The sequence below is a fragment of the Xyrauchen texanus genome, chromosome 17, assembly GCF_025860055.1.
Source record: "Xyrauchen texanus isolate HMW12.3.18 chromosome 17, RBS_HiC_50CHRs, whole genome shotgun sequence".
In the NCBI taxonomy this organism is placed as follows: Eukaryota; Metazoa; Chordata; class Actinopteri; order Cypriniformes; family Catostomidae; genus Xyrauchen; species Xyrauchen texanus.
The window spans coordinates 36,098,848-36,119,880 of record NC_068292.1 but is presented as its reverse complement, the minus strand read 5'-3'; positions in this window follow the sequence as shown (position 1 = coordinate 36,119,880).

Sequence of the window (21,033 nt, the reverse complement as noted above, 5' to 3'; positions counted from 1 at the left end):
TAAAACATGCATGCTATTTTTAGGGAGCTTGCCTTGTCATGATGAAGCAGCTTGACCTCATTGCTTTCTCATATAACAGGAGCTGCATTATGCCCATTCGTCTAGTAACATTCTGCAAAGTCCTGTACTAATGGAATGCGATTAGCTTTGCATTATTATTTTTTAAATGACATGATTATGTTTGAAATATCTGATATTGAGATGTTTTAACAGAAGAAAAAAACATTTACCAGCTAATGGAAACCCAAGACCACCTCTGACATGGTTCTTGATTTGGTTTCCTCCCAAAAGGGAACATGTGCTAACATGATGACACTGCTGACCACATAAACTACAACAGCTCCTCTTAAAACAAAAGCTCTTGGGTGTGCTTAAAAAACATCAGCTGAAGAAGTAAACACAGCAATATATACTTTCACTCTTTGAAGCAAGTTCAAAGTGCAGGTGCTGATTCCTTGAGTGGCTCATACGGTAGATATGAAGCACTTCTCTTGCCTGAGGGTTACTGCCATCTTTTAGTTTTGGTGGTTCTGAAATCACATAGAAGTTAAGGCTATGGCTAGTGATTAAATACATAATGTCATTACATAGCCCAGCTTTTGAGTTTATAGCACAATTTGCCATTACTTTCTCCTAAAACCCCACTTGCCATTGCTTTCACTAAGAAGTGCAAGACGATGATGTTTACTAGGGATATGCATGAGTAATCAAGTACACATTCTTTCCCTGCTGTAAGCAGGGAAACATCTCTCACCAAATCTTGCAGTTACAATTGAGTCCACTGAGGGGTGCTGTGGATACGTGTCGTTGTGGTGTTGGATGAATGATGATATATCATGGTGTCTTTGCTTCTAAAGCAAAGCCAAGTTATATCACAAGGCAATACTTGTATTTTGATCATTATTTAATTATACTGTATTTATATTTGGTTCTATAGGAGTCATTCAAACCAACTGAAAAGGATCTGCTTTTATGTTGGAAAAAATGTGAAGCAAACTCGGAAGCTGATCGGACCAGTATGCGTGTATGTGTGCGTGAATTCTCTTAAAGTCAGACCACATTTTATGAAAAGAAAACTTTCAGAAATTGTTTTCTGAATAATACCATGTGAAATTATTCTGATGCCTCAGAATGCACATGCAAATCTGCACATCTCAGAATGCACAACGTGTCAAACCTTGAGGCGAAATGGCAACAACATTAGAAGATCACATCGGGTTCCACTTCTGTCAGCCATGAACAGAAAGCGGTTCTCCACAATTGTACAGAGCGTTTATCTTCGTCACCGTAGCCTTTCTGTCAGTTCAAATCAGTCTGGACATTCTCCGTGGACCTCTAATCAACAAGGCACTTCCGTACACAGAACTGCTGCTCATTGAATGTTTTTTGTTTTTGGCACAATTCTGATGAAACTCTAGAGACTGTCATGCGTGAAAATCCCAGGAGATTAGCAGTAACCGGTCTGGCACCAAAAAGTATGAAACGGTCAAAATAGCTGCCGTCACTTTTTTCTCCATGCTGATGGTTGATGTGAACATTAACTGAAGCACCTAACCCATATCTGCATTTTATGCATTGCACTGATGCTATATGATTAGCTGATTAAATAGCTGATTAAAGTGTACAGGCAGGGGCGAAAATGTCATCAAAATGTTGGGGGGGACAATAAACATAACAATTCTCAAGAGCAATTTTTGAAGGGGACACCAAGGTTTTTTTTTGTTGTTGCCCCGTTTGCATTTGTATTATTTTATTTCTTAAACAATTATTTTAAGAATATATCATTATATTATTTACAATACACATATTTTAATGATATTTTAGGGGGGGACAACTGTCAGATAGGGGGGGTCCCGACCCCCCGCGATTTCCGCCTATGTGTACAGGTGTACCAATAAAGTATGTGAGCAAGTCAAATGTTAATGTATTCTTGGTTTTGATTAACAACATTTTCTGAATTACAATTTTTTTTCAGCACTTTTCATTAATTGTCTTATTGGACTGGGGAAGAAGCTTCACATTATGAATGTCATGTGTACATGGTATATTGAACTTCTATGTCAAAATATAAAGGAAACACCAGATTTCCTCACTATGCCCTCTTTAAGATTTTTTTTATTAGATTTGGGCCTGAAAATGTGAGAAGGCACAGACAATCCAGCACACCTAAACATTCTTACATTTCACTCACGGTCAAACAAGCCAAATAAACGTTTTCTACACCTTTACCTCCACTGTGCTCTGCAGTCTGCATTGTGTATTGCTACAAGCTGCTGGGGAGAAAGTTCTGTATATAATCTTTTGGACTTTCTATCTGAAACGAGTGGCCACATCTAATGAACCATATCAAACTAATTTTCCTAATGATTTCAGCGGGGAAAAAGGCAGCGCTCCTTGTGCATCTACATGACAGCCATTTGGATGCAATTTCAATCTATTAATATCTCATTTTCATAATTGTGGGTCATCTCTAGGGCATCTGAATCCTTCTCCAACAGCTGGTCTTCAGAGTGTTTTCGAGAAGGAAACAGAGACGCTCTGGCTTCCCCTGTGCCAGAAGCTTTGCCAAAACATAACGACCAGGCTGAACTGATTACTGAGCCAGTCTCTGCTGCCTCGTTTAGACACGGAAACTTCCCCAAGAGCAGAGGGGTGCAAGGGGCTCTTCAGACCAAACACAATATTGTGTTAAAAAAGAAGCACAATGTGTATTTGTGTATGCACTTCCTCAGCTGATGTCCTTTCTTCAAATATTCTATTACGTATTGTGTCAGGTATATTGGACAGAGAGATAAATACTGTACCTCAACTACTCAAAAGCCCGCTATAGCTGGATTTTAACTGTGCCTGCAAATGTACTGACAGTAATCGTCACACCTAATCTGGCACTAATTTAGAATATTTCAGTATGACCTAAACAGACATTTTAGCATCTCTGAAGACGTTTTACTTATAATTTCTACACTCACTACAGCTCAATTGCTCTCAGCAACCCATCATGCAATTACAGAAAACCAACACTTTCACAGCTTCCTTGCAGGATGAAGCAGATTATTTTCATGTTCAATCAACCATCAAATATTGCAGAGGCTATCTCAGTTTAGCTGGAGAACAAAACAGTATCTTAAGCCACTGTCCCAACCGGCAAGCAGTATTTATAAACTGGAGGGATGAAATGGTACGATCAAGATAATCTAGCATGCTTATTTGCTGCTGTACTTGTGGCATGACATCTAAGAGTCAGTTCTAAAGAACAAAGTGGAAACATGTGGCCAATTGCTAGTATTGATAGGGCACAGAATAGGTAAGAGTTGAGGCAACTAAATTGTCTTGGAATCCTGAAAAAATGTGCTGACCTAATTTTGTGGAACCTTTCCAGTACTGTAAACTAGGGCTGCATGATAATGGTAAAAATTATAATTATGATTATTTTGCTCAGAATTTTATTCACGATTATTAATCACAAATATTCAAGCCTTTTATTTTGAATGAAGACAGTGTGGTGTTTCAGTGTGTTACCAGCAGAGGTGACAGTGTGACATTTTGTGCTCTTTCCATAAACATGTACATTTTGATGCAATCATTTCAAGACCCACTGTTTAAATTAACTTTAGACTTAAATGACTGCATTTACATTAAATCCTCATTAAGATGGGCATTGGCGTAATTATAAAGTGTATGTGATCATTTAGGCGCATTAGCGCTCAAACATTAGTCGCAGCTACAGAAATCAGGAAATAAAAAGTCAATCTTTTATATTTCATCTAGATCATCCAACCAGTGGTGCTCTTGCCATCATGATTGATGTAATGAACACCCTTGTTCTAGATGTAAAACATAGGCTAAATATAGAAAACTACACCAAAGTTTGATCGAGGACATCTCTCTTTTTTCCGATAAACTTCTAGATCATTTTATTGCCCAGCCCTATTGATAACATTGCATTAATCTCTAATAGCAACCCGATAATCTCAGTGATAGATAGTTAAATTACAGGCTACATTATAAACACACAGAATCTAGAAAGCAGAAATATAAAATTTACCTCAACATGTTTCTTCAAATTAGAGTCAGGATTAATATCTGGCTTGAGCAAGTTAAAATCACATGACACGATCAAGCAATTGGCATTTTTCACTGCGAAAATCCCTTCCTGTTGCGGCCGAGATGTTCAGCTGTAAACAATGCTTGAGGCATTCTCCACATCCATAACAGTTGGCACCAGATCTGCAGCTGCCATTCAAGTTTTTTACGTGTGATTTGATTTGATGGGTCACGAGACTATCGCTAGCTAATCATGTTGATAGATAAAAATAAAATCAGGTAAATGTAAAATATACTCAAGTAAACGTATACAATTTTTAAACTACTTAAAAGTGCAATTCTTGGGAAAAAGTAGTTAATTACAGTAATGTAAGTATTTGTAATTATTTACTTTACACCCCTGCTTATTACACAAATAATTTCCAATTTCTGCCTTTCTTGCTGTTTTATGAGGGAGCGCCACGATTTGACGGACAAAATTAGATTTCGCCAATGTTGCGCACTTGCGATGAAGACAGCTTTGTTGAGTATAATCAGGAGCAATTGCTTTATCACATAGCTCACTTATAGAGATGTGGTACAACACAATTCGCATGTCCAATTAGCAGGTTTATACCCGTTTATATATGTAAAATCTGAAGTTCAATAGATAAGCACACTGCTCGGACTCACAAGCTTCTGAACACTGCACCATGAGTGAAGGCTAGAGGGAGAGAGGGCGACACAACTGAGGGAATAACCTGCATTTTGAAAGTGAAACATGCAGGAATTATTAAAATTGTGCTCAATGGCCTCTATCGAGCTAACATTCATTATTGAGATTTTTTATCAGGCTACTTGTCCGGTTGGGAAAGTAAAATTCTCTTTTACTTGGCTGTCCCAGACAAGCATTATATTTAAACACCTATTAGCCTCAGGTAACACGTAATCTTCACCTGTCCGCACTGTCTGTGTGTGTGGAGAAGCTGCCTGAGAGCCACCTCCGCAAAAAAGCTAAAATGTTGGTGCCATTCATACTTATTTAAAGAAACACGCATGTAAACACAATGGGAAATATCAAGGTCATAGATAAAATTATCGCGGTCATGTCCATATATCGTACGATAAGTTGATAATGTAATTATTGTGACAGGCCTAAGCCTTTTTAAGATAATTAAGGCCAAAAATTGTACCTCTGCATCTTAAAAAAAACTTCTAATTGCAGCACTACAATCAGAGTACAAGAGAAACACTTTGCCAAATACAGGTCGGGATACTGACCCTCAATTAGGCTCAGTCATGGCGTGATGTAGAAGGCAATTTGTGAAGGGCCTTATTAGGAATTTTGTCATTAAAAGCACAGGAAACAAGATCAAACTGGTCCATATTCAAAGGATGGTAAAAAAAAAAAAAAAAAATATAAAAAAAAAATTCTGCAGTTCCCTTCCGAGGGAACTCGCACTGCGTCGTTGAAAACGACTCTTTGGGGAACGCTCCTTAGCGTGCGCCTCTGAATTATGAATGAAACTATTCCAATCTTGATTGGTGTTGCGTCATGACGTAACATGTGACGGCATAACCGGATGCATAAAAGTGACGCCGGTACACACACACATTAGCTTTCGCTCTTCAGCAAGCGCTCTATGTTGAAATTGTTTGTCTTATTTGGTGTTGTTTGTCTGATTTAAAAATATTATGGCCACCGAACAGTTCAAGAAGTGCGTGCGCCCCTGCCCTCGTTTCATTACGGGTAGGGACACGCACGCTTTATGTGTGAACTGTTTGGGAGCGCAGCACGCACTGAGGCAGCTCTCGAGGGATCTGCCTGTGAAAGTTGTGAAGCACTACCCATGAGAGTGCTGCGCCCCGGTTGGCGTGCTTTGATGAGCACGGTCAGGCTCGCGTTCCCCACGGTTTTGGTCCCGCGTCTGTTGAGGCAGCGCGGCGATTGAGATCGCGGGGTTCGCAGCGGGATTTTGCAGATGAGAATGAGACTGCTGCGGCACTTACTCATTTTTCGTTTGAGGATCCCGAGCCTACTGTGAGTGGTGCAGAAGCCCGCGTCGCGGCTTCTTCTGCCCATGATCAGGTCCCGATGCTTGAGCTCACTGCTTCCGAGGAAGTGGATATGCTCAGCATCGATGCGGACGACCATGAGCCAAGCACGCCAGTTTTTGGCCAAGCTTATGAGGAGCTGATTGAGGTTGTGACGCGTGCCGTGGCCAGACTGAATATCAGCTGGCCACAAAATGAGCAGGGAACGCAAGTTGAAAGCAAATTAGACGTGCGTTTCCTGTGGCACAGATCACAACCTCAGCGCCGGGGTTTGCCGTTTTTCCCCGATCTCCACAAAGATATCTAAAACGAGATCGTGGGGTAAACCGCATTCGTCCTGTATCTCCAGCCCCAGTGTTTGATTACAGACGATGTTTTGGGGGCACGGGATATGGGCTAAAACCTCGGCGCTGCCTAGTAAGCCCTGCAGAGATACATCTGCTTTAATAAGTAGGGCTTACATGGCGGCACACAATCGGTGTTGGTTTCCCGCCGTCTCTGACGCTTCGGGCCACATCAATTTCCAGCGAATGCACACCGTGCCGTTCGTGTCAAAAAAAAAAAAATAATATAAAAAAAAACCAACAAGCATCAATTGTGGTCACAAGAACCGTATCGACTAAATCCTGCCGGTCTCTCGCTTCAGGAAGTCGGGAACAGTGCTCGAAAAACACCTCGAGAGGCTGGTCCCTTAGTTGAAGCTTCGGGAAAGAGGTCCTACCGAGGTGGTAGAACCTCGGAGGGCTGTCCCCCCCCGCTGCAGAGCAACCGCGGTTGCTCTCACAGCGGAGTCCTCAGGAAATCGGTGTCGGTTCCCGCCGTCTCTGACGCTTCGGACCACATCAATTTCCAGCGAACGCACACCGTGCCGTTCGTGTCAAAAAATAAAAAACACACATCAATTGTGGTCACAAGAACTGTATCAACTAAATCCTGCCGGTATCTCGCTTCAGGAAGTCGAGAACAGTGCTCGAAAAACACCCGAGACCAGCCTCGAGAGCCTTAGTAGATTTTGTAGAGGCATGGAATCATCTTCCCAACATATCTGCATGGGTCCTGCATATAATAAAATCAGGGTACAGACTGCAGTTTGGGCACCGCCCCCCCCAAATTCTCTGGGGTGGTGCAGACTACAGTGGTTCCGGAGCAGGCTCAGGTGATGGAACAAGAAGTGCAATCTCTGCTGCTGAAGGAGGCCATAGAACGTGTTCCTCATTCAGACAGGGAGTCCGGTCTTTACAGCCGGTACTTTATAGTTCCAAAAAAGGATGGGGGGTTGAGGCCGATTTTAGATCTCAGAGTTTTGAACCGGCCTTTGAGGAGGTTCAGGTTCAAAATGCTTACCATTCCTGTCATTGTGAGTCAGATCAGATCCGAGGACTGGTTTGTCACGATAGATCTAAAAGACGCCTATTTTCATGTACCCATCCTTCCGTGTCACAGGAGGTTCCTGAGGTTCGCTTTCGGGGGCGAAGCTTACCAATATCGGGTTCTTCCGTTCGGCCTAGCACTCTCTCCCCGCACATTCACCAAATGTATGGATGCAGCTCCTGCTCCTCTGAGACTTCAGGGCATCCGCGATACTGAATTATATCGATGACTGGCTCATTCTGGCCCAGTCTCGAGAAATGGCGGTTCGGCATCGAGATGTCGTCCTTGGCCATATTCGAAGTTTGGGGTTGAGACTCAACACAAAAAAGAGTGTGTTACAACCATCCCAGTCCACAACGTTTCTGGGTGTTGTGTGGGACTCGGTTACGATGCAGGCACGCATGTCTCCTGCACGTATCGAGTCCGTTCTGGCGATGGTGTCCGGGTTAAAGCTAGGCCAGGCCATCACTGTAAAGCAGTTTCAAAGACTGCTGGGCCTCATGGCAGTGGCCCCTCCAGTGGTGTCTGAAAGCCAAGGGGTTTTCCCCCAAGGGGAATCCATTTCGTATAATCAGAGTAACGCGCAGGTGCCTTCGTTCTCTGCTAATATGGAAGAAACCTTGGTTCCTGTCCCTAGGGCCAGTTTTGGGAGCGTCATGTCGCCGGAAAACCGTTTCGACAGACGCCTCCCTCACTGGCTGGGGTGCGGTCATGGACGGCCGCTTTGCCAGGGGTCTGTGGCAGGACCATCATCATTCTTGGCACATAAACTGTCTAGAGATGTTGGCTGTGTTCAGGGCTCTGAGGAGCTTCCTTCCAGACATCTAAGGTTACCATGTCCTAGTACGTTCGGACAATACATCAGTGGTAGCTTATCTGAACCAACAAGGGGGACTCAGATCGCGCCCTCTGTGCAGACTGGCACATCAGATAATTCTTTGGTCCCAAGGAAAAATACTGTCTATCAGAGCAATGTATGTTCCGGGGGTTCAGAATCAGGGAGCAGACATCCTGTCGAGGCAGGGGCTGAGGCCCGGGGAATGGAGACTTCATCCAGAAGTGGTGAAGTCGATAGGGGACAAATTTGGACCATCGGAAGTGGATCTATCCGCGTCTCGAGGGACGTCCCACTGTCCACTTTGGTTCTCCCTCTCACATCCAGCCCAACTGGGGTTGGATGCCATGATACAGGCCTGGCCGAGGCCTCGCCTGTACGCATTTCCCCCGATCACTCTGCTCCCGGGAGTCCTGGAAAGGGTCCGCCAAGAGGGCATCAGTCTACTTCTGGTTGCCCCGATGTGGCCGGCCCGAGTATGGTTCTCAGACATAATTTCACTCCTGATAGCTCCGCCACGGCAGATTCCTCTGAGGAGGGATCTGTTGTCTCAGGCAGGGGGCACAGTTTTCCACCCTCGTCCAGAGCTGTGGAAACTGTGGGTCTGGCCCCTGAGGGGTTCAGTACCTAAATGCTGGTATATCAGCGGGGTGGTTGAAACCATACTTAGCTCTAGGGCTCCGCCTACTAGGAGATTATATGGCCTCAAGTGGAATGTGTTCTCCACTTGGTGTAGGGAACATGAATTAGATCCAGTTAACTGCCCGGTGGCTTCAGTTCTGGAGTTTCTTCAAAATCGTTTCTCTGTGGGTCTCTCCCTTCCACACTTAAGGTGTACGTGGCTGCCATTTCGGCTTTCCATGCACCACTGAGTGATGGGCCTCTGGGGAGGCACCAGCTGGTCATTCGTTTTCTCCGTGGTACATGGAGGATGAGACCGACAACCAGGTCCAGGGTTCCTGCCTGGGACCTGGCGGTGGTTCTCGAAGGGTTATCCCTGGCCCCCTTCGGACCCCTTCAGTCGGCTTCGCCCAAGGACCTGACGTTCAAGATGGCTTTTCTCTTAGCTATTACCTCTCTAAAGAGGGTGGGAGATCTTCAAGCCCTGGCAGTAACACCAGCTTGCTTGGAGTTTGCCCCTGGCGGAGTTAAAGCCATTCTGCACCTGAGACCTGGCTATGTGCCTAAGGTGCCTTCTAACACGGCACGGTCTACGGTCCTGCAGGCTTTTCATCCTCCACCTCATGTGTCGGCAGAAGAAGAGAGGCTCCATTTGCTCTGCCCTGTCAGAGCTTTGGGCATTTACCTCGAGAGGTCCTCTTCTTGAAGGAGGTCGGACCAACTGTTAGTGTGTTTTGGGTCACCTAAGAAGGGGCTCCCTGCCTCGAAACAAACCATTAGTAATTGGATTGTTCAGGCTATTATCTCGGCCTACAAGGTGCGCAATTTGCCTTCACCTTTGGCCATAAGGGCTCATTCAACTAGAGGCATGGCGTCCTCTAGGGCTCTCTTATCGGGAGTGCCCCTCCAGGAGATCTGTGAGGCAGCCGCTTGGGCTGCCCCGCACACTTTCATCAGGTTTTATAGTCTGCACCTCCCTAGTACGCCTGGCGACGTGTGCTCTCGCCCTAGTTGAGTGCCTGAGTTCAGTTTCACTCTAGGGCAGGCCTTTTTCAGTGCGTGGCCTAGTGGGCATTCGCTCTCCAAAGAGTCGCTTTCAACGACGCAGTGCGAGTTCCCTCGGAAGGGAACGCCTCGGGTTATGACTATAACCCTTGTTCCCTGAGAAGGGAACGAGACACTGCGTCGTCCTGCCACGCCCTCAATGCCTGAGAGCGGCTTGCTTCATCGCTAGGCTAATGTGTGTGTGTACCGGCGTCACTTTTATGCATCCGGTTATGCCGTCACATGTTACGTCATGACGCAACACCAATCAAGATTGGAATAGTTTCATTCCTAATTCAGAGGCGCACGCTAAGGAGCGTTCCCCAAAGAGTCGTTTTCAACGACGCAGTGTCTCGTTCCCTTCTCAGGGAACAAGGGTTATAGTCATAACCCGAGACGTTTTCTGTTTAATTTTAATGGCTGGATTAGATCCATGTAAACCTTTTAGGTGGCTTTTGCATTCCCACCTCCAGTCTCCATAAAGAAAAACCAGCTGCAATGTAACTTCAATTAGAACCCTGTTAGTGCACGGACAGCCTATTCCATCCTCCTCGAGTCCTCACACACTAACACATATAATCAACCAGATATAAAAACAACAGACAAGAAATGGTCCTGTTTTCATTGAATAAACAGCTGGGATAACTTTTTAATCATTTTTCTTTTAATCATATTGGCCTCTAGCATCTTGTGAAGTGGTCAATATAAATCAGTCATGTGCCACTCTCATACAAATATTGCATGTAACAACATTTACAGTGGCCACTTCACATGTAACAAGCAGGTTGTTTTCATCAGTGCTGCTCAAAAATTAAAAGTTATGCTACACAAATGTAAACACAGCTGTCTGTTAAGGGGCCACATCCTTAAAATCAAATCTGCTTCAAAAATCACAACACTGTAGCCTGGTTTGAAGGCTTGTCTTCCCTTTTGTGGTGAGTACAAGTTTCCTGATTCTAAAATTAGATCTTGGGCCTTTTGTATAAACATACCCATTAACTTAAGACTTCATCTAACAATTAGTCTGACTAGCTAAAGACACTATAAAAAGCCTGTTGCGTAAAACAAGCTCAATGTGGCAGGACGGGGCCGGGTCGTGATCCTACACACCCGGTCCCATATTAGGCTAATCAAGTCTCTGTGAGGGATAAAGGTCAACTGCAGAGGATCGTGCGGGAGAGAGAGATCATTTACGGAGGCTTGATTAGCCTAATATGGGACCGGATGTGTAGTATCATGACCCGGCCCTGCCCTCTGCCCTGCCACACTCACATTTGTCTTTAGTAAGACGGTCTAATTCGCATTGCATAGTGGGAAAATTAAGACAATGAACAGCTTAAAAAAATGGCTGACTGTGGACACTCAATGTAGCGATTATAATGAACAAATTTAGTGATTTAAACCCAAATAACAAAAACACAAGAAATGTCGTTACATCGTAGAAGTTAAAGTCTTCTACAAAGTCTCAACTGAAGCCCCTTTTAGCCCTCAACTGAAGCCCCCCACTGGCTGAGCTGACAGTTATTTTCCATGGCAACATAGATTTAGTGGTCGAACGATATGGGTTTTTTAATGGCCGATGCTGATATCCAGAGAGCAGGGTGGCCGATCACACAATTTAATATAGTAAATAACAAACATAAAAGTGCTCAAATATATATATATATATATATATATATATATATATATATATATATATATATATATATAAACTCTTATTTAGCACTGTATTTACTCAATTTCACACAAACTAAAAAATAAAATTGTATTTTAAATTGTAGATAGCAGTTTCTTTAGATTTCTGTTTAGTCATCAAATTTAAGTAATTTGTTTGAACATGAAAACATTATTCCCGCGACCCTGTACGCAGGATTGTGTTGACGATGGATGGATGGATGAAAATATTATTAATATATTAGGAAGAAGGAAATACCAGTAGACACATTAGTCAACCATAAATGGCATGTTCACATGTCCATTTTCACAAAAAATACAGAATCAAACCAACTGCACATACTGAATAGTGAAGAATTTACATATAGCACAAGTGAAGCACATTTACTTTGGGCTGCATCCGAAAATGCAGGCAGCTGACTTGTTGCTACCTTGTTGCCTAATCAGTTAATAGCTTAAATAGCCTTTATTATTATTATTATTATTATTATTATTATTATTATTATTATTATCCCCTTTTCTCCCAATTTGGAATGCCCAATTCCCACTACTTTAGTAGGTCCTCAATCCTCACATCTTATCATTGTGCATGACACCGCAGAGACTCCACACGTGGAGGCTCATGCTACTTTCTGCAATCCACCCACAATTTACCATGCGCTCCATTGAGAGCGAGAACCACTAATCGTGACCACGAGGAGGATACCCCATGTGACTCTACCCTCCCTAGCAACTGGGCCAATTTGTTTGAGCTATCCAGGCCCCGGAATGAATGGAACTCTTAAGGAAACTGGTCTCCAAACAGAAAAGCACCTTATTTTTCATCCTACCTCTGTACAGCCTCCGGAGGCAGCATTTCCCTGGTTTGGGACGCAGCCTTAAAGTTGCACCTGTTGTCCAGTGCAAGCATCAATCTCCTGACAGTTTAAGCGGCCTGAATAGCCTGCTTTGATTGACATGGACTGATCATTATGACGTGAATCAGATCAACTTTTGATCCTGAAGCTTTGATTCTGGATGATGGAATATGCACTTCAGAGGAAGATATTAGAAGAGACCTTGAGGGGAACAAAACGCTGGATTTTCATGAGGTTTGTGAATTACATCTATTTACATGCGATATCTGCATATTTTCAAATGGTATATAATAGATGTTTTATTGATATTTTCCTTTTATCATTTGAAAAAGAAATGAAAGGTTAGAGGCTGTTAGAATACATGCTATAAGGCCGTTGTAGCAAGCGCAAGTGTCTAGTTAATTTTGAGAGGCGCACGGAAAGTGGCATATTACAGCCGGTTCTGCTAGCGGTGCACAGGCGACGCTTAAGCAGTGCTCGTGCACCCAAAATCCTGCAACTTTTACGTGCACGGCTCTTCTCGGCATCACAATTTTAGACGACTAACTAATAAGATTGGTCTAAAAATGTTTAATGCAACTGGCACCTTGTATGCAACAAGATGGGCAAAAGCTAAGAAAAATAAATTGTGATTTCACAGACCAGTAAGGAAGGCAATGAAAGAAAAGCACATTCCGAAATTGTGCTGTAGTTCATATGCATAAAGAGAAAAAGTCTACTCTCTATTGGCTATGAAGTTGCCATCTGCTAAACCTGCAAAGCCTGGACTGAAGTTGGTAGTTGCTTAACATGATTGATTTTGCATTTAAAAGCAATGAGTGATAAAAGGCAACATGACAATTAGTTTTTTTTGTCCATCTAATGTTCAATTGAATTGATACTGACACTGATACTGTCACAACCAGCCTCAATATGAAAAGCACTAATCTGAGAAATGCTGCACTAGTGCCACATTACACATAAAAAAAAGCCATAATCAGCTTCACCTGCTTCATCATAATGAGCTCTATGAATTGACAACATAAAAGAAACCACAAAACCACATATATACAGCTCATTTACAATACCTGCTTAATACCAACAAATGGGTTCAACTATTAAAACTCTAAATATGAGACTATAAATAACATGTTTTATCAGTATTAAGTTAATAGTTCAACCAAAAATGAAAATTCTCTGATCATTTGCTCACACTCATGCCATCCCAGATATGAATGACTTTCTTTCTTCTGTTGAACACAAATTAAGATTTTTAGAAGAATATCACAGCTCTGTAGGTCCATACAATGTAAATGAATGGGCCAACATTTTTAAGCACATAAAGGCAGCATAAAAGTAATCCATATGACTCCAACAGTTAAATGAATGTCTTCAAAAGCGATGTGTGTGAGTGAGAAAGAAATCAATATTTTAGTCCTTTAACTATCAATCTCCACTTTCACATTTTTCCTCTATTGTTTTTACAGATTCACGTTCTTTATGCATATGACCTTCTACTGGACAAGGAGGAGAATTTATAGTAAAAAGGACTTAAATATTGACCTGTTTCCCGCCCCCACCTATCATATTGCTTCAGAAGACACGGATTTAACCACTGCAGTCTTGTGGGTTACTTTTATGGTCCTTTATGTGCATTTTTGAGCTTCAAAATTGTTGATACCCATTCACATGCACTGAAGACTAACAGAGTGGAGATATTCTACTATAAACCTTAATTTGTGTTCTGCAGAAGAAAAAGTTATGCACATTTGGGTTGTCATGAGTTTGAGCAAATGATGAGAGAAATTTCATTTTTGGGTGTACTATCCCTCGGAGGAGTTTATTCACAGTTTGGTAAAACATCTACTATAAGATTTGTGTTGAAACAACCTTCATCTTAAAAAGGGGAAAAGACAATGATAACCTGTCAGAATTTGACACCTGCCCATTTTTTTTATTTATATGTTTGCAAAGGTTCATAATTAGACTATTATTTATTAATTTATCCTAATAACACCTGATCATATAATAAGACCTCAGTCCTTCATAATATCAGAACTCCTGGATTATCTTTGGCTGTCTAAAAACATAGTGCCCACCTAGACAACATTGAGCATCGGAGCGTTTGTGGCATTCTAGCATTCTAAAAGCGCCTATGATTAACGAAAACGTCTCGGTTACGTACGTAACCTCGGTTCCCTGAGACGAAGGGAATGAGACATTGCGTTTACTAACGCACATGGGGAGTGCCTTCATACACGACCTATTTGAAACCTCTCTACAATAACGCCAATATTGTAATATTGGCTATGATGTTTGAGTCCAGCCTGTTTTGGCGCGAAACTGACTGAGAACAAGGAGCGCATTGCTCGTGAGTCTTGTGGTGCGGCTAGCGTTCACAATGTCTCATTCCCTTCGTCTCAGGGAACCGAGGTTACGTACATAACCGAGACGTTCCCTTACGACTTCAGTTCACTTGACATTGTGTTTACTGACGCATATGGGGAACAGAATCCCATCACGCCGCACTACACAACATAACTTCCTAGAGAGGAAACATGGCGGAGCAGTCTTATGGGACGGCGACCGCGGTGAGTGATCCTCATGATGGACAGGAGGAGAGCACTCATAATGAATATATGAGCTATAGCCATATAGTATGAATTACTCCTTATGAATCCGGCCAGGAAGGGAGTTTATTTATAATGAAGTGCTTGTGATTTATGGAATTATAACAGCCTGAATGCAGGCAGTTGTGTAAATGATGCGGAGGCCGTACTTAAAAAGGGGCATAAGTATATACATATATATATATGTATATATATATATATATATATATATATATATATATATATATATATATATATATATATGGCCAATGAATAGCAAGTGCTCTAAACAGAGAGGACTTGTGAGGACACACCATTCATCCATGCCCATGATTAGGCCATGCCTCTAGTTGAGTGTGCTTTAACACCAATTGGGCAAGTCTGACCCTGCGATTCATAAGCCAGGGTAAACTGCTTTGGAATTGGAAATCCAGTGAGAAAGTCTTCGCTTGGAGACGGACATCCTTTTTGCACGTCCCCCATAGCATATCTGATCAGACAGTCTGAACTGGCAAGTACGCTCAACGTATGTTTGTAGCGCCCGCACAGGGCATAACCATAAATGAAAGACCGGGGCCAAACTCCAGACATGAATTGTCGACTGATAATCTGAGTCCAGAGCCAGCAGTAGTGTGGTCTTAATAGAGAGCATACGCAAATCAACAGAGTCTAAAGGCTCGAAGGGGGGCCCTGCGAGAGCTTTTAGGACTAAAGTTAAGTCCCAAGTCAGGACTGTAGCCTGCCGAGAATCGTCTTGCTCCTTTAAGGAACTTTATGATTAAATCATGCTTGCCTATAGGAGGCGCCGGTTTCATGTGCGTGATACGCAGATCTAGTTGCCACATACACTTTGAGCGTTGATGGGGTGAGTCCTGCTCTTGAAGAAATATTACAATTTCATGTATGGGGCAGACACGAATCAGCAAACACCTTCCATTTTAGTGCATAGAGGTGTCTAGTGGACGGTGCTCTGGCTTGTCAAATGGTGTTCATGACTGAACACGTCAGTTCTGGTGCGTTTATTGCGCTCCATTCAGGGGCAACACATGCAGGTTCCACAACTGGGGCTGGGGATGTGCCTTGCCCAAATTGTGCCTTGCACCTGAGAGAGGAGATCCCTCCTCAGTGGGATTTCCAATGGTGAGCTGTACAGTATCTCCATCGTTTCCGGAAACCATGGCTGATTGGCCATTTTGGTGCAACTAATAGAACCGTTTCCTTGTCTTCTCAGACTTTGCATATGGCAGAGTGGATATTTGTTTTTCACCAGTAATTTGTGTGCCATTGCATCCCTTCCCAGCGATGCTTGGGACTTCAAATAACAGAGGGGATAGTGGGCATTCTCCACTGAGGCAAATAGATTGATTTCTGCTTTGCCGAATATTTCCCAAATCCTCAGTATAGTTTGAGGATGAAGTCTCCATTCACCCGGTATCACCCCATGACAGTAGACGTGCACCGTAATTCAGGCAGCCTGGGACATATGTCACTCTCAGGGAGAGATGATGCTCGCTCCATAGGAGGGGGGTGACGCATCATTCTCGAAAGTGGCGGTGAATGAATTCCACCTTGGCTGTATATATACCACAACTGTCATGTTGACTGAGCAAACCAGGACATGACAGCTCACTATTTCGGACTGAAAGCCTTTAAGGCTAGATTTACAGCCAATAGCTCCAAGCGGTTGATGTGCACACCACCCCCCAACCTGTGTTGGAAGCAACCGTGGTCACCCCTTTCTGCCTGACAACTTGGGACTTCGAGTACCAGAGGGGACAGTGGGTATTCTCCACTGAGGCAAATAGATTGATTTCTGCTTGGCCAGATACTTCCCAAATCCTCAATACAGTTTGAGGGTGAAGTCTCCTGAATTCTGCCTTAGTGGTTTATAAATGCCACAACTGTCATGTTGTCTGAGCGAACCAGGACATGACAGTTTAATATTTCTGACTGAAAATCCTCTGAACGGATGCCACCGCCACCACAAATCCCAGTCCTTTCTGAAACAAGTTTCAGTGGAAATGTTCTCCCCAGTTTTAACTGAGATGGACACTGTAAAATGGCCGAAGCAGTAAAACTGTGCTGGCATAAAAAAGCCTCTGATTGTGGCAGTAACAGCCAATTGTCGAGGTAGTTCAGGATGCGCATGCAGCTCAATCTCAGAGGGACTGCATCAATGCACTTTGTGAATGTACGAGGAGCCAAAGACTGTCCGATGTGCAGGACTACAAATTGATACGCTGTTCCCTCGAACGCGAATCTCAAAAACATCCTGTGATGTCGTACAATTTGGATATGAAAATACGCATCCTTCAGATCTATCAATGCAACCCAATCGTGTGGGCATACATGAGATAAGATCCTTTTCTGAATAATCATTTTGAATAGGCGCTTTACAAATGCGCGATTTAAATGTCTCACATCCAGGATTGGCCGAAGCCCGCCGTCTTTCTTTGGAACAAGAAAATAACGGCTGTAAAACCATTTTGTGCTTGACAATTTGGCACAATCTCGATCGTGTTTTTCACGATGAGAGGTGTATTTCGGCTCATAAAACTGGTGTGTCATTAGACAAAACCGTGAAAGACAGAACGCTGTTGAAATGGAGTGGCCGGTGTGCAAAAAGGATCGTATAACCATGTTCGATCGTTTTTGTACCCATTCAGAAATACACGTTAGGGCTTCACACGCATCCGCATAATGGGACAGAGGGCAGTTTGGTTTGATCACTGTATGATATGATGCAACGCTCACTATAGGGAAGCAGTTGCGCATAATGTGTGTGCTTTGAAGAGGAAAAGGGGGCTCTTTATTGATAATGTGTGTGCATTTGCAACGAAGGCTGTATTCTTTTTTGCATTTATTTGAGTGCAAGACACAGAGACAACATTTTGAATAACAATATCTCTTTCCCGACCAGTGTTTTGGGTCTCTCCAATCGAGCCTTTTTTGGAGCAGACCCTCCAGGAATCGCGGGCTCTGCTTTCCACTCCAAATTGTTGTGCCCGTCAGGAACGCTTTTGCTGCGCGTAGTGATACGCAGTTGCCTGTGAGGCAGCAGGTATGGGGCTTTTAGTCACGTGCGAGGGCGAACCGGCTGTGATATACTCCATGTGGGCATAAAGTGTCTCATAGCTGCTGTGACTGCTGCTGAACATATACCGTGACATAACGCTCAGCAAACTTATTCATAGAGCTGCCAAAAAGGCCAGCTGGAGACACTGGAGCATGTAAGAGTGTGGCTTTTTGTTGGGGGCGGCACGGTGGTGCAGCGGTTAGCACTGTCGCCTCACAGCAAGAAGGTCGTGGGTTCAAACCCTGGTTGCCCCGGCCTTTCTGTGTGGAGTTTGCATGTTCTCCCCGTGTCTGCGTGGGTTCTCTCCGGGTACTCCGGCTTCCTCCCGCCATCCAAAAGACATGCAGGCTAGGTTAATTGGTGTCTCCAAAAAAAATTGCCGTGGATGTGGAGGTGAGTGTGAGTGTATGTCTGTCTATGTTTGGCCCTGCGATGGACTGGCGACCTGTCCAGGGTGTCCCCCGCCTTTCGCCCAATGTTAGCTGGGATAGGCTCCAGCCCCCCGTGACCCTGTACACAGGATAAGTGGTTGATGATGGATGGATGGATGGGCCATGTTGGCATTATTGTTTTACAGATTGTCATGATTCTGCCATTTTGGTCTGGTTTTATTTGCCATGTGGCAGGATTGTGACAGTTTCCTCCTCCTCTCTCTCAGGCTATCCATGTGCTTTTGTTTTCCTCCTTTCCTCATGATTCCCAGGTGATTATTGGCAGCACGTGTTCAATATTCCCTTCCTCTTTATATGCTCTCCTTAGTCTTGTCTTCCCCATCAGATCCTTGTGTTGTGTTTGTTCTACAGTCATGTCAGATGGACCCTTTGAGTCCCTGTGAGTCCTATTTTCTATCTGGTCTTTTCTAGTTTTCTCCCCTGTGAGTTTGTGTTTGTATTTTGGTTTTGTTATATTTATTTATATGCTTCTTGTCTTTGTTTAGTTTCCCTCCATCATAAGAGGTTTTGTTTGTAGTCTGTTTTTATTTTAATAAAGCCCAGTGTGACAGGTTCTATGTGTTTGGACAAGGAGGAAGCGGAGGACTGGAAACTTCAACTCAAACGGTATGTTTATTTTACACTCTGAACATAAATAGTCTTTCAGCATGGAGTAAATAACACAGCCTCAGTGTGTGTGGGACTCTCTGCCAGCCTCTGGGATGGTTCCTTCTTCTATCGCTCTCCCCATAGCCCACCCCAACAGGTAGTACTGGAGAGTGAGTATGGCCCATTTGATTGCAAGACACCCTATTTCAATGCTGTGCTGTACTGTCTCCCTCAGAGAGAGTTTGCGACTAATGTAATGTTCCTCCCCACCACCACCTGCGTGAGCACTGCCACCAGCCCCCTTTATGAAGCATCCTTCTGCAAAATTAAAGGGAGAGAGAAATCAGGTGAAATGTAAAAGTGGTCCACCACAAAGTGCAGCTTTTACCTGCATAAATGCATATTGACACTGCTCTGTCCACTGGACAAGGTCTAGAGCTCCCTTTATAGTGAGATCAGTCAGCGGGATGGTGATGTCTGAATAATTAGTCACAAACCCTCTGTAGTAGCCAGCCAGCCCCAGGAACGGTCTCACCTCCATTTTGGTCTTGGGCAGGTTACAATTGCTGTAGTCTTATCAATTTGGGGATGCACCTGCACATGATCCAATTGGAACCCCAGATACCATACCTCCACCTGCCCAATTGCACACTTATTGGGGTTTGCCGTGAGCAGCGACCTCAGAACAGCCCTCAGATGCCGCATGTGCCGCCGCCAATCATTACTGTATATAATTGTCATCCAGCTAGGCAGCAGAGTGTGGTCTGAGGACTCAGTCCATAAGGTGCTGAAACGTTGCCGGGGCTCTGAACAAACCAAACGGAAATGTCACAAATTGGTGTGGTCCAAACTGTGTGGAGAAGGCAGTTTATTTTTTTTTCATGGGACATCAACTTTAAGGGAATCTGCCAATAACACTTCCTCAAATCCAGTGTCGAGTAAAAGTGAGCGGTGCCCAACCAATCGAGCAACTCATTACGAGGCATTGGGTATGTGTCAAATTTAGACACTGCATTGACTTTTCTATAATCCACACAGAACCGAACTGACCTATCACTCTAATGGACTGGAATGACCGGGTTGGACCAATCACTGTGGGATTCTTCTATTACTCCCATATCGAGCATTGCATCCAATTCTTCCTGAACTATTTTCTTCTTGTGCTCAGGAAGTCTGTAGGGACAAGTACCACTACCACTACCCCGGGCAGAGTCTTGATGTGGTTTTTGATGAGGTTTGTATGACCAGGCAGAGATGAGAAAAGATCTACATATTCTTTCTGCAACTTAGCAACCTCTGTAAACTGAAATGGTGAGAGTTGGTCTCCACGAGTGAATGGGGTGATTTTGATTGGCTTTCAGATTCACCCCCAACCCTCCTCCCTCTCTGGCAGCACCATTGCCAATGTTACAGGGACTGCCTCCCTCCATAATTACAGGTGGTTGAGATTGTATATCTGATGGGCATCGACACTATCAGAGTTTTTAATCTCATAATCGAGATCCCTCACTCGTCATTTGACCTCAAAGGGCCCTTGCCACTTGGCGAGTAGTTTAGAGCTTGATGTTGGGAGTAATACAAGAACTTTATCTCCCGGTGCAAATTCCCATAGCTGAGTACAGTCGGCTCTTACATTCTTGAGCTTGGAGCAAATTCTCCTTTGTTAGTTAACCCAAAGTATGGAGATTTGCTCTAAGATCAAGAATGTACTAAAATTCGTTTTCACTGTTTGAAGGTCCCTCCTCCCAAGCTTTCCGAATGAGGTTGAGCACACCGTGCGGTCGACGGCCATGCAGTAACTCGAACAGGGAAAACCCTGTGGAGGCTTGGGGAAGCACTCAAACTGCAA